Raw genomic sequence first — 17,974 nt, forward strand, 5'->3', positions numbered from 1 at the left:
AAAAAGGTTAATCAAGTAAAGGTAAGTATCAAAATTATTTTCAATGTGAAACACTAAATCCAAATGCAAATATTAAAAATTAAAATAAAAAACGTTCGAAATGATGTTATGCAAACAAAATAATTGATCTGCTAATTGGAATTTAACCTGCAACTCTGACCTAGAGACCTATGTCTTACCAGAGCGACAAATGTACGCTATGATATATTCTTAAATTATCCAAGCTACTATACGATTGCATACAGAAGAAAGCTTCTTACAGTATAAAAATTAAAGAATAATTTTAATATAAAGCTGTAGAAGCACGGTTGGGAATGAAGATACAATCTAATTAAATGACATATATCCTACAAGAAAATCAAAAAATACTAGATCCGCGCTTTTTTAATCATCTATATAAAAATTTTATATTGACCAAATATGCTTAATATATTAACATATATGTTTTATAAAATTAACAAGATTATGAGCTTTGTGCTTCAGTTAAAAAGATATAAACAAGACAGTTATAGCGAGACTTCGGACTGTACACACATGTTTTTGTGTGAGGAAATGAAATAGATAGTTTGGTCCAGCATTTATTTTAATATTACTTTTTTAACGAAAAATATAGCGAGACAATGTAATTTTCCGAAAAGAAAAGCACCATTATTTCTCAGAGTACCTATTGAAATCAGGGTAATTTTATTTTAGTGTTATAACGTTTTCCTTTTACTATTAGTGTCACTTTTTATTATTGAAGATTTGGAAAACAACGTGTGAGCCTTATTTTCTGTTGGTATGTGAGTAATTTCTAATGATATTTGGTAATAATTCAAGTTTTATTTAAAATTTATATTGAGAGAAAAAGTTCAACCATTCCTTATTACTTATACTTTATAGTGTGATATTTAATTCAGTCGCTTTAGATTGAGAAAAAATATTTGTTAGTTTTTTATGATAAGATATACATACATATACTAACAATGGACTAACAATATGAATGTACTTATCGGCTATATTACATGCACGTGGCAATTCGTTTATCAAATGATATGGGGTGGTCAGAGGGGAAGGAGGTGTCAGGCGGGACGCTGCGACGTCTGTCTAGACGGAGTGTAATTAGGAAGGTGAGCGTAGGCAGCGGCGGCCGGCTAAGCGCCTCACTTGCGTCATATATTCTAATTAATTGTATAACAGGTAAATTGTTCATACTTCATCGTATGCAATGCATGACTAGTTACTGCACAATAGAAAAGCGTTGCCCAGTATTATAGCTGTACCTAAAAGTGTCCACATGCCGATTTTGTTAGTCAAAATTAAATACTGCTCTTCTTAAATAATATAATGTTAGGATAAATAATCGAACAAGAATATGCTTGTTAATTTTTAAAGTTTTATATTTATCCTTCAGATGTTGAGTCTAAAATTTTTACTTATAAATAATAGTTACTTTTAAAAGAACTGAGTAGTTAACAGTTGTTCAAAAAAAATTAAAATAAAGTGTAACTTTACGTATCTTGATCGATAATAATTCGTATATGACTTAAAGTCTAAGTTTAAGTAGTACAATTAGTAATCATTCAGTGATGGGCGTGTCTCAAGCGCGCAGCAAGAGTGGTGGAAGTTTGTGTTAAACTTAGGGTTGTTTGTCAACGTCGAGTAGTGCTGATGTACGCTGTTACTCGCTTTCTATAAATAAGTAACATGCAGCCGTGCGCTGCGTCAGCTCGCTTGCCGCAGCTGCGCCGCGAACAATTGTTTACGATCAATGCTCCGCTACTTACTTAGTCTCTATTCAATGATATCAATACGTTTATTGATTGATGTGTATCAAGTATTTCCTCTGGATAGCAAAAAAATGGTTACATTGTTGTTACTTAAATCAAGGTTTGAATTAATGAAATGAAGCAACATTATAATCAATTACTCTTTTTTTTTGGTTTTTTCTTATTGCTTATTAAATTAAATATAAAGTAAGTTCAAATATATTATTAAGGTATTCAGTATACGGAATATTTGTTATTTTTAGAGTTTTGTATCCTTTAATCTTATAAAGAGTAAGAAGTTATTTGAATTTATGAAATAGAAATCATATGTTACGATTCATGCAAGTGCTATAACTCTTTCAAACCTAACTCATATCGCATGTTTTGGTCAGTAGAGTATTCAAGGATTATTATTATAGGAGTATTCTTATTTTTTTTAAATGATTGGCAACACCTGCTACTGTATACTTAAGAGGAGATACATATGTACATATACTTACATACATACATGCATAGATATATTGATGTATAAATCACTCCTTAAATTCCATTGCACTTAGTACGCAGAATAGCGTTTTAATCTGGGAAGTCTGTAACCAAAGTTATTTCTATCAAATGCGCTCAGTCAACAATATATCTTTCGTATACGATAACATTGTTCTGTGTTGCAGGACTCTATAAACCGATATGAATGAAATTTATTTGAAAATAAAATGAAATTGAAGTTTAAGCTTATGAATAAAAGAGTCTCAATTTAAAAACAGTTCACGTTTAATAAAAATTAAAAATCTTTTTTAATGATAATAATAATTTTAAATTAAAAAGGTACCTCGTAGGCAGCCTGGCTAAGAGCCACCTGAAGTAGTCTCTCAGATAGGCGTCGTTATTGTAGGAAGTGTTAACCATTCCATAACCTGTTAATTTGTTGCCAATTGAACTTAGATGATACGCTCTCTCTTCTGCCTCTACTCCACTGCCTTCAAACCACGTCACATTTAAGAGGGTAGGAAGTACTGATGAGTGTATGTTATCTAGGATAACAGGCGTCCAGATAATGACGTATAAAACATTTGATGTTTTTTTTTTGTAAGAACCAGATTCACTTATAAATCAGTAAATAAGTAAATGGAATTGTGCTCTATGGCATTGTATTATTCACTTTTACTCTCTATAAATTTGTATTACTTAAATTGCCTTAAGTTATTGTTATTAGAGTGAGAGTGATAGTGTGATGAAGAGCGACAATTGTCATCTCAGGTGCTTTCTAAGCGAACGCCGCCGAATTTATTTTCCATAATCATAACTAAGTTCATTTTGTAATATACATACATATAATGGGAAACTATAAATAACGAATAAATTGAAATGAAAGTCTGCTGTTTATACTTTGTAACTAATTGAAACCGATACTTTCGTAACCCGCTGAGCACGAAATGAATTTTAAACACCAATTTATCACATGAAACTTCAGTAGTGCTTGCCGGGTTTGCCTAATCTTAGGTTAAATCACGTGCTCATCAATGAACCATCTAGTCTTTTGGAATAATTATATGAGATACAATACATGATATTGGTGGTAAGACATTTATTAAGTACTATTAGAAAAGTACAGGGGAACAGATTGTTTGACTCGATATTTATTGTGTAATATTTTATATCATCATTATATGGGGTATAATAGTTATTTCCTTTCCTTCAGAGCCAGTGGATAGTTTTTTAAGGTTAAAACACCAGTCTTGAACCTCATGATTTTGGACAAGGATATTATGAGAGATATTGTTCCTATTTTGGACAGGTAGTCCATCATAAATATTTATAAAAAATATTGGTTTAATGCTTCAAAGAAGTAAGCACACGAATTTCGTTACTAGTAAATATGAATATTATTATTGTATATTTATTGTTTATGAAATGATGGTTTGTAAGTTTTTATCAGATGCTAAGATCATCATATATTCATGTTTTCTATACTTAATGTGGTCTACCTATGCTTTAGACTCTTGATGAACCTTAAATATGATACGTTCTGGTTTAAAGCTTAAACAAACAATAAAAATTAAACTTGTTTTTTTTTATGTTAGGTGAGACATTTATCAACCATAAAACCATATTTAACGCAACACATATAAATTAATGTAAAATAGTTTATATTTTATCTTTAAAATATTGCTGATAACAGTCTATAGAAATAAATATGATTCAGAGTTTTTATCTAATTCCTGAGTTTCATTGTATTTACATTAATAAATACAAAGCACAATATTGCCATAGTACAAACAAAGGCTTGGGGGCCGAATTTTAGAATGATATCTTTGATGATGCAAAGTATACAATGTAGTAAGTATTGTTCGTAGCTTGTAACGGTATACTAAAACAAATCTTAATATTAGTTGTAGGTGTTTTTTATAGTACAATAATTGTTAATTTTCTTATATTAAATCTTTAAATTACTGTGATATATGAATCCCACGAAAAAAATATAGTTCACAAGACTAAACTTTAGTGTAGCTGGCGATCTATTTTAAAGAATGCTTTACTTAGACTACCATGAGGCGAGCATACCAGACATTCATTGAACGAATACATGTTTACGAACTGTTTACGGTAGCTACCTACGTGCGTGATGTTATACGCATGTATGCTACATAAATCCACGATAAAATAATCTTACATGAATACTTATAATGTGTAGAAACATGAGATGGGGCAGCGAGGTTAGACGCAGGAAAATGCTCTTAAGAGACTATCCATCAATTTTGAAAATTATCAGGCAGAGATTCTGAAAGAATAGTACGGACAATCGGCAATTTCCATAAAACTTTACTAATGCTATTGGAGTAGGAGAAAATTTGAAATCAGTATAAACTTTTGCTACTTATTTTAATGCAAAATAAAATAATAAAATGAGAGTGATCATTATGAAGTGAAATTGTCTTTGAGGCAACCGGTTTGAAATTCGAGTATTAACAGTTATGATTTAAAATACTCAAATAACATCGTTAAAAAAAAGTTACAATTTGTAATTTTTCTAGATAAAATTATTGATCTCATATATTTTATATACATCATATATCAGATTATACATGAATGACACTGATTTCTTTAGGTAGTTATCCATTAAAGTTCAACGAAATCTTGAAAACAATTATATAACATAAAAAGTAAAATAAAGTCACGGAAAGGATTTGCTAGTCTTGCTTTTTATGTTAATACCAAAACGAAATATTATTTAAAGTAGCTTAACTCTAAGATGGTGAACTCTCTAACCCATATAACTATACTATCTAGTTTAATTGAGGCAAAACTGCTAAACACTGAGAACCTATTGGTATTGCTCGTACTAAAATACCTTGCGTTCAACAGCTTGTAAGATACATTAATAGCTCTCACGACGCCGCTAGAGAGTATAAATAAGAAGTTGTAAACAAATATTAATGAAGCCTTATATATATTGTACTCGTAAATAATGTAACAATACTCTTTTGTGATATTTAAAATTTACCAAATTAACTACTTGTATGTCGCAATAAATCAATGAGTTATAGTTTTGCTTCTAAACCGAATTTTTAATAGATCCTGTATACAGCACACGGGTTCAGTTCTCTAACGGAGCTTCAGACGTTGAACTAGCACTCTATCCGTGCATATTTCCCTGTCATTTTTGCGCTCTCGTGAGGGCGCAAGCGCGGTCTCAATTGTTTTCGTCGTGTTTCGCGGGTTATTTCGGGCGCGTGCGGCGGCGCAGCGGTGCAAGCCATTCGTATGTCCCACTGTCCTCTACAAAACGTTACCACTACACCTTGATATTCAATCATCCCTGCTATTGACATATTACCATAGAATTGTCGCATTAAGATACTGAAACTGTAACTGAAATATTTCAAATTTAATTTAATTCTTGATATTGTCTAGAGTACATAAAATTTTACGTTCTAGGTATAGAATATTATCTCTGTAACCACAAAAATAATGGATTAAAATATTATGATAAATTAAAAACGAAATCGACAACGTACCGCAATGACCAATTTTCTGATGAATGTTATTTTTGCCTTCACCTACGTCAGTTTTTTAATGTATATTTAATGTATTTTAAGTTTAGGCTTACTATAACCATAAGTTTTAGTGGACGTAATAACCATATAAAGATTCTCGGCGGTAAAAAGTCGATGAAATTTATAAAATACTTAAAAAAATCAATGATAATGAGGATGTCGTCCTAAATTACGCAGGACATGTTATACTACAAGTGATTGCACAAACAATAGGTGCACTATTCGTATACTCTCATTATCGGACATGGTACGGAAAATCCAACACGGCCGGAAAGAGTTCAGGACTAGTTGCTTCATGTGCTTTCCCAGTCAGTAATCCAATAACATTTATCGGCATGACCTGGGATTTAAAACAATATAATTTATAGGAAAACTTATAAAAACCTGCATGTACATATTATATAGTTAGATAATTTTTTTACCAACCAGCGGCAACGGGCTAAAGTATACGTAAATGTGCGGATGTGGATACTCTCCTAAACTGATTTTTATAAGAAACCATAAGATAATGAATATTGCGGTAGACATTAACCCTAGAGTACTTACTATCTTAAAATAATCGTATGTATTATCTTTAAATAACATAAACAGTATATGACTTCAAAATTTAAAAAAAATAAAAAGTTTATTTTAGTTCCTTTTATACCTGATAACTTTATGATTTTACAAGATAATGAATAAGTTACAAATTATATTTACTTCAAAAAGCACTGTACTGAATACGCCATTCATAGTTCATAGAAATTGAATCAACCAATCTTCGTCCTGTCTGTTTGTCGTCCCATCGGCTTATAAGAAGTAAGATGTAAAGGTATAAAAAACGCACCTGTGTTTGCACAAACTTCTGCGATATAATATCGCCAGCGCAGTTGGCTAACCTTTGAGATAAATTGCCGTAGTCTATATTTGGTCAGAGGATCTTGGTGATTTATTTAATCCATACTCTTTATTTCCATAATTTGTGTTTAGAATTAATCCTGCCCTGAGCTCAGCAGTAACTCATTTACAGGCAGTTAGTTTATTTATTCTTGCATTCACTTTTCAAGCATGTAAAAAAAGTTTGCTGTTTTGTCACTCACTTTCGCCTGGAAATTATTTTATTATAAGAGGGGTGGACTTGTATCATTTGGGAATATCCTTAATTTCTTTTTACCCGATTGCATCAGAAAAACGTATTGTTCCGAGTGTGATATGGATATTCATATTATGTGTTACTTTGTGAAAAGTTTTGTGGCCTAAACAACTCGAAGGAGTATGACATTTGATGATTCGATTTTGACTGTAGGTGTGACAAGAAGATTGGATTTCCAACGGAACTAAAAATACTAAAAGCTTTCAAGCGATATATCATAGTAAATTTTATTTCCATAACATAAACACAAAAACATTTCATTTATAAGATCATTTGAATATTACAACGGGCGTAAAGATGAAAACAAATTAAAAATATAAATTATCGTATCGTTTTTTTAAAACATAAAAGCGAATGGAAATATACAAACTAGCTTTAGATTCTTGATTTAGAAATGTAAGAAGCAGTTGAAGTCATGAGGGTTTGTGTTCTAGTTGATTGTGTCGAACAAGAAACGAAGTGCATCTGCCTTCAACTACAGGTTTAATTTCTATCAATATTTCCAAATCAAGAATCTAAAGCTTGTTTTATCTTTCATCTTTGTGCGCACTCCGGTATTTTGTTTTGAAAAAAAAAATCTATTTATATTGTCTTGGTATCTAAGTGTAACTTTTGCCCAAAGGAATTGAAAATATAAGTATAACCGCCAACAATGGGATAAGATTTTATGCTCTTTGTACTTTTGTCTATAATTGACTTTAGCACTTCTTATATCAATATAGCAATAACTAGTATTATTGATTTGTGGTAGAACAGCTTATGATATATATATTCTATAGTTCTAACATATATATCTAAACTATAGTTGGCGATATTTATGAGTTGTGGTTGTAAGAATATTTACGCGCTACAAAATAAAACTATAAATGTTATTTATCACAAAGCCTTATAATAATTATGTTTTTTAAATTTTAATTTTTTTAATGAATTATATCAATTTGAATTCAATATTAATTTGTAGCAAAGATACGGCAACGTCTGTCGGGTCATGCAGTTAGATGAAGATTATTATGTAAATTGAGTCTATATATATATAGACTGAAAGTAGAACTCATATAATAAGTTATTCGATACTTTTATATGTAAGTATAGGTTTCAGGTATATAAGGAGCATATACAGTTCTGGAAGAAATTAGATGAACGCCCAAGTTATTGGAATTAAAACAACAGATTTATTGCGAATAAAATTAAAAAAAAAAGTAATGTTACCATACTATATATGTTTTGATATCGCATTAAATATGTCCCTTAATATAGAATATCTCAACAGAATAATTTACTATACATAAACATCTTCTCGAGCGTCTTACTCGAAATTTACGCAGAGGTTACGTTTTTATAATAGGAATAAGATTGTGACGATTTTCGAACATAGCGCGGAATTGGCGCAGGGGTAGCGAAGCGGTTCAGTCGGCTGGCGGTAAGGCCGAGCTCGGGCGATGGCCTCGCGACCTATTTCCCCCGCCCCCTCACTGCTAGGCCTGCCCTCCCTCATCCTTTATCAGCCTGATAATAACAAGTCTCCGTACCTCGACGCACGGTCGATACCACTTTCTTGTATTACTTCCATATTATTTTATTATTCATACGATCAGACAAGTGTAAATGCGTTAAACTAAAATAACATAATCAAAAACCGAACTCTTTAGGTATTAGCTGATAACAATTAAGCGTCGTAATTAAATTCAAATGTTACATCCAATTTCGCGAGGAATTTGTTTAGCATGACGTCGAATTGAATAGTGCATTGTTGCGATGACCCCGATGTTTTGTTTATGTGACTGACTGTCGATGAGAGAAAGAGACACATTTGTATTTTAAGTGATATAAGAATGTACAAATCAATGCAAAAATACCAATTTCTTCCGAGTGTAAATAATTAAAAGAAATGTGTCTGCAGGACTACAATAGATGTTATCTATTTACGATGCATACAATTAATCCATTAGACCATCGCCAGTATAAGACGATTGTTACACGTTTATATATATTTCTCGTATAAGCTAGATTGGGAGATTGGCACAAAGGCGATGGTTTCGCGGGTCTATCGTCCCTTGGGCGTCGCACGTCAGGCGGCGGCTGCGTCTGCCGGCGGCAGCGGCGCGCCGCGTTCGACGACCTGCCGTCTCAAGGCCGCTCTTACACGTGCCACCGGCCGCTTCCTGCCGCCGCCATAACAAACCTCTCCCCTCTCCACCACCCCGTTTTATTTAATGCCGAGACACTAAAATGTACCTAATCCCTTATTCTAGAAATCCGCTTTCTAAGGATTCGAAGAAGTTAATTTCCATGAAATGGGCAGCATTTAGCAATATTCCATTTCGTTAATGTCATTCAGCGTAGGATTATATATTTTATGCTCGGCTACTGATTGAAAATTTATCTTTTATTATCTATATTTATTCGGTGACAGAATTGGAATCAAGTCAATGAAGCTTTGAATCACTAATATTACAAGTTATGAATTACACATCACAATAATTATTCGTGTAAATTTGAATATTTTTTTAAAAAGTTCTATCAAATGTATTCCATGTTATGACGATGTTGTTAGTCGTATAATGCTTTAATGTTATTTGTGATGATTCATTGTTTATATCATTATTCCAGCTGATGTAGTTTAGGATAGTATTTAAAAACATGTATGTAATCCTTTTTCGTGTTTTATATAGAATATCAGGTAGATCGCATAATTCTGAAGTGAATGTCTTGAAAATATGAATCCTAACTTCAATTTTCTTCGCATGGAGATGGTATGGTATCTTGACATAGAATTGCTGTAAAATATTGATGCACAGGGCCGGACCGTAAGTTTAGGGAGCCCTGGGCTAACACTACTTAGGGGCCCACCTAAGACATATCTGAACGTAATTAAATTAATTGAATGGATTTGATTAATTGCAGGACTCGTGGGGCTGCAAACCATACGCTCTGTTTAATTTAATAAAGTTATGGATTCTTTCGCATTATCGTCTTTTTTGACTTTGATTTGACTTAGCTGGGGCCCCTTGAATCAATGGGGCCCTGGGCTGAAGCCCAAAAAGCCATATGGTAGATCCGGCTCTGTTGATTCAGTTACATGTTTATAGGGATTTCTCTTGGTAGTAGGGTCTCTTTGTGCAAGTACGCCTGGTTAGGTACCAATCAATACTTAGTATTGTTGCGTTCTTGTCTGAAAGGTGAGTGAGCCAGTATAACTACAGCGCATTGGCGATGTAAGTAATGAATAAAATTTCTTACAGCGTCAATGTCTACGAGCGTTGGTGACCACTTACAATTACGTAGCCCATTAACCCATCCGCCTACCTATACTTTGTATAAAAATGGAGTGTAAATAGATTATTTTAAGCACGCATTCACATTCTTAAACTTTAAGTATCGAATACAGTTTGATAGTGTCGCTTATAAGGATCAAATACTGGGAAGATTTTTTAATCACACAACGATGTATATTATAACCGCCATATCATGTCTTAATAAAATTCTTTACAGAGGCTGCAGACTAACAGACACAGCACAACCTAAGGTGGTGATCTCAGAAGTTCACTTTAGTGCGTTAAATAAGGGAGCGGAGAAGGTTTGTCCTTTTTGAAATTCGTGTATAAAGTGCTATTTACATATTGAAGTTATGCAACATAGTATATGTAATATATCGGGGGTCGAATAAAAACGTATGCTTGTCTTGAATGAGCATTATAGTTTTAGTAAGAAATATGAATCCTTGCAATTTGTAATTGCAATTTTATATTTTTTCTGAATGATTTACACTCAATAAAACAATTGAAGAGATATTGCACCAATGGTTGACTTTTTCTTGGATTTCCAAGCGATTGCTACTGTTTGGGTACTGTTTTGTACCTTCGTAAATATATCTACTTTATAGTAAATGAAACACGAATTCTGTGATTCCACGATTGATTTAATAAATGGTGAACTATTAGATCTGGTAGATGTATTATTTACCGATGGGAGTTCAGTGAACTTCTTTTTTTAAATGGTATCGTAAGTATAAAAAAAATCACTCGTGAAACTACAAGCCACTAATGCAGCGCAGACGGCTCGCAGTATTAACAATGTGTATAGACTACGAATCACTGATGAAAGCACTGTAGTTTTTCAGGTTTGATTGCTCTCGTTCAGGAAATAGCCTCAACGATGAAAATGAATTGAATGTGAACTTAGAAGCGGACTTATAGAAGGTAAGTAAGGACTTAATTTATAGCAGCCCTGGCACTTTATCCGTGAGATTTTATTATTACATTTATCAATCTTTAGATGTATGGATTTACATCTAAAGATTGATAATTATATGTATTTATTCTTCATTATATCTATTTATTTCCTCATTTAGCGAAGTCCAAATAAGAATGAAGATATTTGACAATTTTTACGCGAAAGCTTTTGTAGCCATAAAAGAATATGACAGGAGGAAATGTCTTGGTGGTAAACTGGGAAATTAGATATTTATTGATTTATTCAAATCGTCCAACAAAAGTAACAATAATTATTCTATATAAATCTCATAAAAAAATAAACACAATAAGTAAGAGTAAAAGACATGATATAAATAAGAGTAAAAGATAAATAAGTTTAAAATTTAAATAAAAATCTAAATTTAATTTAATTTTTGTATCATATTAATATAATGTAAGTTAATTTGGATAAATATTAATCGTCAGCACTGGAACTGTGACGAATGGAAGTTAAAGTGAAGTACGTTATAAGAAATAAATAGCCTCATTTGTTATTTCATGATCACAAAGATTATACATTAGGTACTATAAATATTAAAAAACAATAAATGGGTTGCCTAACTAATACACGGTTTAATACTTATTATCTATAAACTTTATATTTTTTAAACAACTTCTCCGTTTTTTTTTTATTGATGAAAATCGTGCACTAGTCGAGAGAATATTACACGAGAAATTAGAAAAATATTGACCCCTTACTTTTAGTATATACACGTAATGACTATATTTGCACTCATTCGAGATTTTAGCAGAGTATTTTGTCTTGAGGATTCCAGAAGATGGAGTAGTATGCCAGCTTGCTATTTAAAAAGAATTAAACTTGAATTAAGGTAGAAAGATTCCTGAAATCCTTACTGTTACGTACTGACTCAGTACAAAGTCCTCTCTGGACATTAGAGCTGTCATAATAATGTGATCGATGTGAGCTGATTTTGTGTCTAAAATCAAGCCCATATCCCAAATTATCTTATCTGTATTATTATCCTCTATGAAGTAAGGACATAATTGCGTATTCTTGTAAAAGTAATATAACATTGTGTCATTAAATACCGCTGCCAATATACCTTCAGTCTTGTTTTTTCTTTTGCTTGCTTGTGTGAATTTTGTTTTCTGAGCTGTTATCAAAATAAAATTATAATTTATGTGTGGTTGTGACTTAATAATAATTCATAACCAACTGATTATTTTTTGTACGGTCGGGATCACTATTTTTCATTCCGACTACCTAAGCGTAAATGGAATATTTACGTACACACTTATTATGATAAAGCGCTGTAAGAAATATTAACCATATCTTACATTGCTAGATCGTCATCAGCTTGGGAGCTAAGATGTTATGTCCCTTGTGCATGTAGTTGTAGTGGCTCAATCACAATTTTAACCGGAAAACAACTATACTAAGGAATGCTGTTTGGCGGTAGAATATCTAATGAATGGGTGTTACCTACCCAGACCAGGTGGTTACCGGCTCAACTCTAGAATCCTGGATCTCAGGATCTGCAGCTTTATTAGTTAGCTACTAGAACGATGAAAAGTTAGTTTTCTCTTTTACATGCTGTTAAACTTTTTACATCCTTGTGTTTTATACTAAATAGCATATGTTAACTATTGAAATAAACTATGTAATTTTATGTTAGTTTCTTATTAGGTAGTATTTTTTCATGAAGGAACAAAAAACGAAAACGAACCGCGAAAAACTGACTTCAGTGCCTTTGTTTAATCTTCGTTCACCAAAGTTTTATTTTTGTCAATATAACCATTTGAATTTTACTCTTATTGCATAATTTAATGTTTTGCAATTCAAATCAAGCATAGCTAATATATACAGTTAATTTACGTGTTAACATCACCACCACGTAAACGTTTTCTAAAACTGTTGTTCCTAAATCATCATACTTATAGACAAATGAAAATACATTTGTCCAAATGATTCAACATTATTTTTACAACCCAAATATAAATAATAACTCTATTAACATTTTTTTTACAATGTATACATAAATAGGTGAGAAAGACACTCGTACTATTGATTTTAATCTGTTTTTGTTTGGCTTTAGAGTTATCAATATAAACAATTTGGATATAATAGTAGAAATAATATTCGAAATATGCAAATTCTTATATGTTTTCCAAAAATTTTCAATAACGATTATTATCGATTTTCGTCCACTCGGCAAATTGTAGCGTTAATTATAATCGCACAATTAATGTAGTGAAAACATAAGAGCTTAATATACATTTACATTGTTCCCACTTATCACAGCAGTTGAATGGTTATCGCAGCCGCTTAATTGTCACTGTGACCTGTCTACGCGATAATATAACAAGTATCGAATTCCAAGAAGCATTACGCAGCAATATTGTAAGTCTAGATATCAAAATGAGCTCCGAGCTCTTGTGTTGAGGACCTCGTTATCTGCGCAATGTGAAGTCAAGTCTTATATGAGGGAAGAGGGTGGCAGGCTTCTTAGGGCGAGGGGTGTTTGCATGCGACGGAACCTTCGCTCTGATAACCCACATTGGTGAGTCCTTTGCTAAAATACTGCGTGCTTTTATCATACACTTTTTACTACACCTTTAAGATTACCTTCCCATCTTATCGCACAATATTGTTTTGTCTACGACCATTCGTTATCTATGTATAGTTTTATTAGGTGTAGTGTCAGTCTTGATAAAGTCAACCGACGTGTGGGCGGTGACTGAGGTTCGTATTGATTTTTTTACAGTAGGGCGCGAGCGTACTGAAAAGTTACTCTGGTTATACATATGTATATCATTTTAAATCTTTATACTACATCTCTATACAATAAAATTACTTTCCATTTCATAGCTATGATGAAGATACTTTAAGGTGGTTATTTATGTTTACAAAGTATTGACTAATCAACATAAATGAAATCAGAGAGTTGCTGAATGTTATATACTTTTTGGATCTCGGAGAATGCTAAATCCTTTGCTGATTGGTGATTTTAATAATTGTTGACGCGGATTTTTTTTTATCTACTACTAAACTATCATTATATAATATTAAGATTTAAATTCAAATGTTGTTTCTAATTTTAATATAGTCGTTTATTCATTATTTGGGTGTTTGTAACGTTAAACTTTTCACAATTTCTCATTGAAAATTTTCAGGTAATTTAAAAAGTGTTAAATGCTGGTCACATGTTGATAAGGTACGGCTTTTTTATATTCATTCTTAAATATTCTTTTAATATTCATATTAAAGACATGATATGAGTATAGACAGTTTGAGCGGACAGAATTACTGACCGGTGTGTGAGGGCGGATCGACCGCAGGCGGCGACGTCGGCGGCGTCGGTTCGGTAGCGTTGGAGGACGCACCTGCGCAGGCCGCGCAAGCCGGCGCCGAGGGCGCATCTTCCGCGGCGCGGGCGGGGGAAGGCGGCGGCGGCGCGCCGACGCCGGACGAGCCGGGGGGAGGCGCGCAGAGCGCGACCAGCCGCAGCAGCGCCACGCACCACCACCAGAGCACGGCGGCCAGCGCGCGGGCAGCGCGCCCGACGCGGCCCGGGGCCTCCTCGCGACCGAAATACGCGCACCGTGGAGCCGTGCAGTACGTTCGTGCCCTCGCTCCGTCGGGCGGGCGTGCGTGCGGTGACGCAGACGGCGGTTAGGACGCGACGCGGGTGCGCGCGCGCTGCCACAAGGCGACTGGGGCGCCGCTTCCGACGGCGCACGACCGCGCCCGAACACTATTTCGGGAGCGACGCTCCGCGCCGCCGCTGCCCGCCCGCCGCGCGCTGCCAATTTTACGTGAAATTGCGGGCGGGCGGTGATGCGATATGTAGCGCGGCCGCACGTATCGACGACTTAACTGCGGGCGTCGATGTCCTCTTACAGGTTGATTATTCTTTCATTAAAAGAGCTTGACCAACGTCCTGGCTTTAGGAGGACCTGCAACGTGTTTTCCCGCGCGACATGTGCGCCTCTTCTCCACTTAAAATAGTCGTCGGCAAACGTGGTTCGGTCCGTGTCAATAGATACAATGTCGCAGCAATTGGCAAGGAAACAGAGACTCGCACTATCTCACTGTCTCGCGCACTGTGTTGTGAATTCTTATGCATGGTTTATATTTAGACGTAAAATTATTTCTGATATAGATAGGTGTTTGACATTACGTTGAACTCTCATACGTCGGGAACTTCCACCTGTATAATTATTCTTTACGAAGAAAAAATATCTATATTTTAATCAACTTTTTTAACTGAATTTACATTCAGGTTTACAATTTATAAAAATTTATAAATATGGATACGTTATGTTAATTCATTGATGATTGTAGCGAATATAATTTACAATAATTTATTTATACAATCAGAATTGAAGTAACGGTTTTACTCATATTATTAATAACTCATTTTTAAAATAGGTTTATATACTAATCTATTAACTGGGAGTGTCCAAAATATGATAGTTACTTCTCAGTTCCGTATATTTACAACGATAATATTAATATGACAAAATATTAACATTACGTTGTTATAAAAAAGCATGGCATGATTTGGTATGCCAACAAAGATGACTTCATATTGAAGGGCCTTAGAGACACTATTAATACGGTATCATGGTTTGCAAGAAATATCTGTTCGATCGTATTTAAAGAAAACTTCGCAATGCGTCTTATAATTATATTTTTGTCGTTTTATTTATTTTCCAAATAATGACTAGTACTGACATATTGCATTAAAATTTAGTTAATTACGAGTATATAAGCTTCTTTTACTATTTTTACATTATCTGGTTATTCGTGTAGCCCAGAGCTTGGAAGTTGGCAGAGTTTATTGTTTGGGTCTGGAAATGCAAGTAGAGCCGTTACGTAAAGGCTCTAGTCCATAACAATTTTGTGGTCGTCCTATATATATGTATATAGTTTCTTATTTTTTAAATTTAAAATAGATATGTCAGTTCACCACTGACAAATGGGCCATCTGGTAGTAAGTAGAAATCATCAAATATTAAACATTACTCTCATATTCAATGTGCTACCAACCTCGCGAATTAAGGTGTTTTGTACCTTTTGCCTGTAGTTATACTGTTATTTAAACCAGACCGCAACAAAACTAAGTATTGCTGTTTGGCGGTAGTATATGTGACGGGTGAGTGGTACCTATCCAGGGCTTGTACAAAGCCCTAACACCAAGTTTAATAATCTTTGATATCTAGATTATGAGTATCAAAATACTGTTTTAGTATCATAGTAGAACTTCTAAACAATTTCTTATTTTTTATTTAGATGGCTCAGTTACGACAGCACCCTTTCTTATCTGATCTGATTGATCTTAATCGAAGATTGTGGGTACAAATCCGGCAATGTTAACATCATTCACAAGTGGTATCCACCAAGGTGCCCTCTTCGTCAATGTGGTGGAATAATCTCCAAAACCTTCTCCCGAGGAGAGGAGGAGAAGACGGCTATACCCAGGAGTGTAATATTTACGTGCTTTGATTTGTTTTGTTTCCCGGGATGAAGAACATTAAATGCTGTAATAGTATTCCGATGGATTGACCAATTAGTATTAGGTTTTATGATAAAGTAATGAGTAAGTTTAAAATTTGCAAATACTTTAAGATATCATCTCTGAGTTTTTTTCGTTGAGTTAGCTCTTAAACCCTTCTACGGTTCTTAAATGGCAGCATGCAGGGGAAAAAAATTAGGAGAGGCTTGGTTTCTGCAGTCGGTGACACCAGACTCGCAATTCTCTGATTTCTAAATTATTATAACCTATGAAACGTGTCAAATAGAACGAAACATGGCTCTGTAAGTTTGACAACCTAGTTATTTAAAGTGAGACAAGGGTGCAAGATTGTATGATATAACATGTCGACGATTATATGACAACTCTTAACGAATGTGGCACTGTTAGGAATTTAATTAATGTGTTTGTATCGTGTTGTGTCATTATTCAAACCTTTGTTTTTTCTTCGAAATTGAGGATACAGTTCATTATTATGAGGTTGGTTAAGGTCCCAATAATTATATATTTATCCTTGTAAAAGGAGTGACGTAGCGTTTGAAAGAATATCTCATTTCCACCAAATTATGCTGCAATATAATAAATTAACAAAATTATGATTTAACAATAGAAGAATTAGCATCATCAATACATAGTAAATAATTATTAATAATATCTCTTACTATTATTCTAATATTTCTATCTTTTTATTACACAATTATTGCCTATTATTATTAATTTAAATAAAATTTTATGAGACTTTTAGCAAATTATTAATATAACCGTCTACTTTCAGGAGAGCCGAAAGTAAACTATTTAATAAGATATTGGCTGAATGTCATTCAGCCCACTGATTGAACATCGCCGATTAGTAAGAATGCGAGGGCAAAAATTATGATAGTTGCCTGCGACTAGAGATTTAGAGAAGGCTAGATACCACAAGTGTCCGAGGGTGTCCGAGGTTTGTGCTATGCACAAACTCGACGCGCTATCTTATAAACTCTTCTAGGGTAGTAACTCGAGTCAAATGGAGGTATTAGTGGTAGGGCTTTGTGCAAGCCTGCCTGGGTAGGACCCATCCACTCATTAGATATTCTACCGCTAAGCAGCACGATACGTGTTGTTGTGTTCCGGTTAGAAGGGCGAATTAGAGCCAGTATAACTACAGACACAAGGGACATAATATCTTAGTTCCAAAGTTTCTTAACGCATTGGCGATGTTAAGAATGATAAATATGTGGTCACACTTAGCATCAGATGGTCCAATTGCCCGTCCACCTACCTATACCATAAACGTACTATCGGTAAT

At 33.8% G+C, this 17,974-nt stretch overlaps 2 protein-coding genes across 2 annotated transcripts in view; one reads left to right on the top strand and one right to left on the bottom strand.

The window, feature by feature from the left end:
- LOC125069588 overlaps positions 1 to 14,807 on the bottom strand; it is a 32,571-nt gene extending 17,764 nt beyond the window's left edge. The window contains exon 1 of the mRNA XM_047679129.1: positions 14,462 to 14,807. The gene's annotated coding sequence lies outside the window, so the exon portion shown is untranslated. The remainder of the gene's footprint in view (positions 1 to 14,461) is intronic.
- Positions 14,643 to 17,974, top strand: part of LOC125069590 — a 60,441-nt gene continuing 57,109 nt past the window's right edge. The window contains exon 1 of the mRNA XM_047679131.1: positions 14,643 to 15,052. The gene's annotated coding sequence lies outside the window, so the exon portion shown is untranslated. The remainder of the gene's footprint in view (positions 15,053 to 17,974) is intronic.

This window comes from Vanessa atalanta, chromosome 15 (genome assembly GCF_905147765.1).
Source record: "Vanessa atalanta chromosome 15, ilVanAtal1.2, whole genome shotgun sequence".
Classification (NCBI taxonomy): domain Eukaryota; kingdom Metazoa; phylum Arthropoda; class Insecta; order Lepidoptera; family Nymphalidae; genus Vanessa; species Vanessa atalanta.